The sequence below is a fragment of the Lathyrus oleraceus genome, chromosome 6, assembly GCF_024323335.1.
Source record: "Lathyrus oleraceus cultivar Zhongwan6 chromosome 6, CAAS_Psat_ZW6_1.0, whole genome shotgun sequence".
Lineage (NCBI taxonomy): Eukaryota > Viridiplantae > Streptophyta > Magnoliopsida > Fabales > Fabaceae > Lathyrus > Lathyrus oleraceus.
Genome location: NC_066584.1, coordinates 319,687,845 through 319,696,005, shown reverse-complemented (window position 1 = coordinate 319,696,005; position 8,161 = coordinate 319,687,845).

Below are 8,161 nucleotides of genomic sequence, written 5' to 3'. Positions count from 1 at the left end.
GAGCTTTATCAGATCCTGCAAGAGTGATTTCTAAATCTGCAAAATTTTCAACTAGCTTTGACTTTTCAGGGTCAAGCTTATCGTCAAATCTGACATGAATTGATTCTTCCACAATTTTGGTTTCTGTGTTGAATACTCTGTAGCCTTTAGAGCGTTCTGAGTATCCTAACATAATACCTTTCTGTGCTTTGGAATCAAACTTGTTCAGATGTTCTTTAGTGTTTAAAATAAAGCAAGAACATCCAAATGGATGAAAATATGAAATGTTTGGTTTCCTTCCTTTACACAGTTCATAGGGAGTCTTATCCAGAATAGGTCTTATGGAGATTCTATTCTGAATGTAACACGCTGTATTTACAGCTTCGGCCCAAAAGTACTTTGCCACATTAGTTTCATTGATCATAGTTCTGGCCATCTCTTGGAGTGTCCTATTCTTCCTCTCTACAACTCCATTTTGTTGTGGAGTTCTAGGGCAGGAGAAATCATGGGATATTCCATTAGAGTCAAATAATTCCTCAAAGGATTTATTTTCAAATTCCTCACCATGATCACTTCTGACTCTGATAATCTTAGAGTCAAATTCTTTTTGCACTTTGGAGCAGAAACTAGTGAATACAGAGTGAGACTCACTCTTGTGCTTTAGGAATTTCACCCATGTCCAGCGACTGTAATCATCAACAATGACTAGTCCATACTTCTTTCCATTGACTGATGCTGTTTTCACAGGACCAAATAGGTCAATGTGGAGAAGTTCCAGAGGCTTAGAGGTAGTAACAATAGTTTTCTTTTTAAAAGATGTTTTTGAAAATTTTCCTTTCTGACATGCTTCACATAGAGCATCTGAAGAAAACTTCAGTTTAGGTAGGCCTCTGACTAACTCGAGTTTATTTAGCTGAGATAGTTTTCTCATGCTAATGTGGCCCAAGCGTCTATGCCATACCCATTGCTCTTCGTGAAGGACATCAGACATTTAACATTTTGTTCTTTTAAATCAGAAAGATTAATTTTATAAATATTGTTTTTCCTCTTGCCTGTGAATAAGACTGAACCATTGTTTTGATTTATGGCTTTACATGTTTTTTGATTAAAGATCACGTCATAACCGTTATCACTTAATTGACTTATGGATAACAAATTATGCATTAATCCTTCTACGTAAAGAACATCAGATATAGAGGGAAGAGTACCATTACCAATAGTTCCGGAGCCTCTGATCCTTCCTTTCTGATCTCCTCCAAAGCCTACGAATCCAGCGTCTTTAAGTTCCAGGCTTTGGAACATAGACTTTCTTCCCGTCATGTGTCGCGAGCATCCAGAGTCCAGGTACCATGACTGGTGTCTGAACTTTGCTGCATAGGATATCTGCAACATAAACAATCTTATCTTTTGGTACCCAGAGTTTCTTGGGTCCTTTCTGATTAGTTTTCCCAGAGTTTCTTATAACTTTGGGTTTTCTAGCATTTTCAAATTTTTGTTCTTGTGTGTGCGTATAGTGATATGAAAACGGAGATTTAAGTTGGTCACCAGTAGAAGTTTTATCTTCCTTAGGATCATACCCAATTCCCTTTTTATTGTTCTGACTGACTCCATAAATCATGGATGCCATGACACTCCTACCTATCCCATTTTTCAGAAATTCTTGAAAGGCTTCTTCGTATTTATAAATTATTATATTTGAAGTCTGTGGAGCTTGAGATAACACTTCTTCCAGTTCTAAACGATTTTTATTCGCTGCATCTCTTTGTAATGTTAAGGATCTGATTTCATCCTCTCGTTTTAGAATTGTCATCTCAAGTTTGCCACATTCTTCAAATTTTGCTCCAAGACAGCCTTTTATATTTTTAAACTTTTGTTTTAATTTCTGATATGAGCTAAGAGTTTCTGACAAGCATGATTCTAGATTAGATCGAGAGAGTTCAGAAAATACCTCTTCAGATTCTTCATCTGAGCTGCTCCTGGATGTGGTAGCCATAAATGCCACATTGGCCTGTTCATCAGAGTCAGATTCTGATGAGCCAGATTCACTATCATCCCAGGTAGCCATTAGTCCTTTCTTTGTCCTGAAGGTATTTTTCTTGAAACTTTCTTTTCTGGGATTGTCTTTCTTTAGCTTGGGGCATTCATTCCTGTAATGACCTGTTTCTTTACATTCATAACAAGTAATATCTTTGTTAGTTTTACCTTTTGAGGTTGATTCTGATCGATCCCCTATGGGTCTTGGTCTTCTGAAGTTGTTGTTCCTCTTTTTCCAGAGTTGTTTAACTCTTCTGGTCAGGAGGGACAATTCTTCTTCATCATCAAAATCTTCTGGTTCAGAGTCATCAGCATCTTCAGTTTCTGCCTGGAATGCTTTGGTTCTGTCAGATTTGCGTCTTTCAGATCTGGACTTTAATGCTACAGACTTGTTCTTTTTCTGATGCTCATCTTCCTCTAGTTCTATCTCATGACTTCTGAGGGAACTGACAAGCTCTTCAAGACTGATATTGTTCAGATCCTTTGACAGCTTCAGGGCAGTAACCATGGGTCTCCACTTCTTTGGCAAACTTCTGACTATCTTTTTGACGTGGTCTGCAGTTGTGTATCCTTTGTCTAGAACCTTGAGACCTGCAATAAGAGTTTGGAATCTAGAGAACATTACCTCTATGGCTTCGTCATCTTCCATTTTGAAAGCTTCATATTTCTGGATAAGCGCCAGAGCCTTTGTCTCTTTGACTTGGGAGTTTCCTTCATGAGTCATCTTCAGAGAGTCAAGTATGTCTTTGGCTGTTTCTCTGTTGGTGATCTTTTCGTACTCGTTGTAAGATATAGCATTGAGAAGTATGGTTCTGGCCTTGTGGTGATTTTTGAAGACACGCTTCTGATCTTCTGACATCTTGCTTATGGGAACTTCAACTCCATTTTCTGAGACGGGAGGTGTGTATCCATCTGTGACAATGTCCCAGAGATCAGCATCATAGCCTAGGAAGAAGCTCTCAATCCTGTCTTTCCAGTAGTCAAATTTTTCTCCATCAAAGACAGGAGGCTTAACATTGTAACTGTCTCTTTCATTTGTGTGGGCCATAGTTTTTCTCGTTCTGGATCTCTCTACACTGTTAAGTGTTTGATTAGAAAATCAATAACAGAGCCGAAGCTCTGATACCAATTGAAGGTGAGAAAAAAAAGAAAGGGGGGGTTTGAATTGTTTTGGAAAATAAGCGCTTTTTCAAAATAAAGACCACACAAGGAATTTATACTGGTTCGCTTATAACACAAAGCTACTCCAGTCCACCCGGCCAAGGTGATTTCGCCTTCAACAAGGACTTAATCCACTAATCTTGAAAGATTGTTTACAACCAACGTCTAAGAGAAAGATCTCTTAGTCCTCTCAAGTATACAGACTGCGCTGAGTCACTTGAGGAAATAAAACACTAGATAAAAAGACTATGTAATTTAGAGTGCTTCTAAGATAAGCAAATATTACAACAGTAAGAACAAAAGAGTGTTTCACGTTCTAAGCAAAAGCTTTGTGAAAGATTGAGAGAGAGAGAGAGAATGTTTCAGTGTATGCTTGCGCGCCTCTCAATGTTGATTGCTGTCCTTTATATAGGAGTGAAAGGACTGTTGAAATTGATGGCAGATAATTTGTCTTGAATAGGAATTAATGCCATAACTTCTGTTGTTTCTTGCCAAAACAACTTTGTCTCCCCGAATAACTTCTTTCCAAATATAGTTCCTTTCCATTTGAATTTGAAGTTAACGTTACTCTTTCTGTATTAGGAAATCCATTATCAAAGTCTGCGTGACTCTGGGAATCTTGGAATCTTGCTGTGTTGATTCGGAGCTTCTGATGTTTATCTTATAGAGTTCTGATGATGTCTTCAGATGACGCAGAGAGCTTCTGGAATGATATACCGTTGTTCAGAGTCAGAACTTCTAGAGTGCACTTCTTCTTCAGATGCTTCTGATATTCTGCTGTTTTGCTCAGAGTTAGAACTTCTTGAGCGTGTTTCTACTTCAGATGCTTCTGATCTTCTGATAATTTGTATCTGATATGATTCTGTATCTGATGACGTCATCAGATCTCTTCCTTCTTTCCTTAGAACCCTGCACACTTAGAAACTTTCCGTTAGGGTGCCATTTTTGGTTTCATCCTTTGTTATCATCAAAATCATGGAATCTGTTGTAGAACAATTTTTGTTCTTACAGTATCAACCTTCCCTTTGGTGAAAATATTTTCTAAAAGAAAATTGCTTAGTCTTTCATACCATGCTCTAGGAGCTTGTTTCAGACCATACAATGATTTCTTAAGTTTGAAAACAAAATCTGGGTTTTAATGATTTTCAAAACCGGGAGGTTTGTGTACATATACTTCTTCAGTTATGTAACAATTCAGAAATTCACTCTTAACATCCATCTGATACAAGATGATGTTATGATCAACATCAAAAGAAATTAAGAGACAAATAGACTTTAACCTAGAAATCGGTGCAAAGGTCTCAGTATAGTCAATCCCCTTTTGCTGACTATAGCCTTGTGAAACCAACCTGACCTTGTTTCCTACTACCTCTCCTTGTTCGTTCAACTTGTTTCTAAAGACCCACTTTGTCCGAATAACATAAGTTCCTTTGGGTATAGGCATAAGAGTCCACACATCGTTTCAGGAGAATTGGTTCAGTTCTTCTTGCACTACCAAAATTTATCTCCCAGAATCAATTATTCAGAGTATGACGGTCTTTTAATGAGCTTTCTCAGAGGAGTCTGAACTTCAACAACTTCTGGTTGAATAGTTTCAGAGTCTTTTGCCTCAACATCTTTTGCTTATGAAGTTTTACCTTCAGAACCTGAATAATTGATCTCAAAATCTGCAAACTTCTCAACTAGCTTTGACCTTTCAAGGTCAAGCTTATCATCAAATCTAACATGAATTAATTCCTCAACAATTCTTGTTTTTGTGTTGTATACTTTATAGCCTTTAGAGCGTTCGGAGTATCCTAACATAATACACTCTTGTGCCTTAGAATCAAACTTGTTCATATTGTCCTTAGTGTTCAACATAAAACAGTCACATCCAAAAGGATGAAAGTATGAAATGTTAGGTTTTCTGCTCTTCCATAATTCACAGGGAGTCTTGCCTAGAATAGGTCTTATAGAGATCATTTATGAATATAATATGTTGTTGACTGCCTCTGCCCCAAAGTGCTTAGCCACATTAGTCTCATTGATCACAGTTCTTGCCATTTTTTGCAAAGTCTTATTCTTACTCTCTATAACTCCATTTTGTTATGGAGTTCTAGGATATGAGAAATCATGGGAAATGCCATTTTCATCAAAAAAAATTCAAAATATTTATTTTTAAATTCTCCACCATGATCACTTCTGACTTTAACAATTCTAAAGTCTTTCTCGTTTTGCACTTGAGAGTAGAAGGTATAAAACACATAATGTGACTCATCCTTGTATATTAGAAACTTAACCCATGTCCATCTGTTGTAGTCATCTACAATGACTAATCCATACTTCTTACCATTGACATAAACAATTTTCACTGGTCCAAAAAGGTTAATGTGTAGAAGTTTCATAGACCTAGAGGTAGAAATAACATTCCTTGCTTTGAAAGAATGCTTCACAAAGAGAATATGAAGTAAACTTGCCTTTCATTATTTGCATTTTAATTGTTATTGCATACACCGTGTCACACACATTGTCTAGCACACCGTGTTTGACATCTTTTCAGAAGGAGAACAAAATTTCAGTGTGATTCATATAAAGAGAATTTTAGAGATTGAGAAACACTTGAGTAGAAAATAAAATTTGCACTAAGAAATTTGAGTGACTATTTTCGTATAACTTATATGTAATATTTTGTAACAACTTTTAGAAATATAATGAACCAGAAAGCCACTTTTTTCCACATAATACACTGTTTATTTTAGTTGTTATTGTTCTTTATTTTTATACATTAATATTTTGATGTGATTGAACTTTTCAATTTTATAACCGGTGTAAAAATTATTTTTATATTAATATACTTTTATATGAATTAATTTTGTGTTCAATTCATTTCTACCAAAATTCGTTATGTCAAACATCAAAGTTGTGATGTCAAATACAAAGTATTATTTATTTTGATGTGTATATTTTTTTAAATAGATATAAAAGATAAAAAAATAATATAGACATTAAGTGTTTTAGATTCAAACTCAATCTTCATGAATATGTAACATCGGTAAATTTTTTAAGCGAAAATTTTGTCATCAATTATGATCCTCCTTAATTCAAATGATTAGTTTCTCCAATTCCATGCCAAAAATATCTGATTTCTATTGAAAAAAACATTCAATAGGATTTTTTTAATTCTCTTAAATAAGTTAAGGACCACTCTAATTGATGATAAAACATCACATCTCCAAAACGAATTAAACTTTGTCGTTAGTTTTTTCTATTACTCTCTTTTGCCAAAATATAATTTATCGTGCAAGTGACTTCACTGACCTAGCAACATCAACTGGTTTCTGTTTTAATGTAAGGGTCTATTTCTAAGAGTACATTTTTGATGAACCCTAAAATCATAAGTAGAAGATTGAATTTGACATGAAGAACAAAATGATGGTTTACTGCTACTAGTACTCTCTGTCCTAAATTAGCAAGACATCGTTATTCTGACCTCTGCTGTGAGGACGTATGTTATTGTTAGCCTAGCTGTCTGATGGACAACGTGCTTGCATTTTCAAACCACTTTTATGGCCCCACTTCCTCCCCTCCCACTCCTTCTCTTTAAATACATGCAAATCAAGGGAATATTTTCACCCTCCAATTTTCCATTTATATATTAAAGAAACTACCATCAACTTTATTAGTAGTACATAAATTAAAAGACTAAACTTCTCTTTAGTTGTCCATCGGTGCTTGTCACATTATGTTTTTTTTTGTTAAATTAAAATTTAGTTGAGTTTGCCATTAATGTACAAATAAATATTGATATTGTTTAGTTAAAATTTATGTTTTGAATTTAAATTCAAAAAATTCTTCTACTTAATATATATATATATATATATATATATATATATATATATATATATATATATATATATATTATATATATATATATATATATATATATATATGGCAAAACGTGTTAAGTTCGTTGAGTCAATCCATTTAATCCACCATTTTTGGCGGACTGGAGGGAGGTTTTCGGTTCGGTATTTTAAGTTGGTCCGTCCCACCTAACCCGCTTTTAAAATGGATGGAAAGAGGAGCGGAACGGGGTTTTCACGCAGACTTTTTGTTAAAAAAAATTATTTTTTATTTGGAATTAAAACAATGTTAATGTGGTGTGTAGTAGACATACTTTTAAAACAAACTTCATGTCTTCAAATCCTAATATTCATTTTTCACATAATCAGGAACACCTTATTTTGAAGATATTAATTGGTCTATAATTCGTTCTTTATCTTTATTCATAGTGGAAAAAGTCTTTATTGCAAAATATAGAGAATACATTCTTTTCTCTTTTCTCTTACTCGTTGTCATTGGAGTCAGATTCTAAAGCTTTAAAGTAAGATTTGCATATAGAAGTTTGTTTTTCATTATGATAATAAAGTTTCTATTAATATTTTATTCTATTTGAGTTTTTATTTCATTTATTTTTTAACATTAAAATGCTCAACTAAGTGCTTATTATTTGTCTTGATAATTATTAAATAATGAAGCTTTGATTTTTCTTGGATTATTTTATTTTTGAGATGCTTCTATTGATAAAACTACTAATTTTGATGTTGTTGATCTTGATAATTATTAAATAGTGAGTGAGGATGAGGAGAGAGATGGTTGAAGATTTTATCCAATGACTATGATATCATCCGAAGCTTAATATGTTCACAACATATATGATTATTGATGAAGTTTTTGACATGAAGCCTTTAATATTAGTTTTTTGTTGTTGGTTCTTAGTTGTCTTTGTTTAGATTGTGCTAGTTTGCTTTCTTGATTTTTGTCCATATATATCCTTAACTAGGTTGTGCTTATTGATTTTTTAAACCAAATGAATTATTTTGCGAATTTAGTGTGTTTGTTTTAAGTTTATAGTATTATAGTTACATTGTTTAATTTATGTTGGAGAATATGACATTTACGTTAAGACAAACACACTAAAATCCCAAAACAATCCATTTGATTTAAA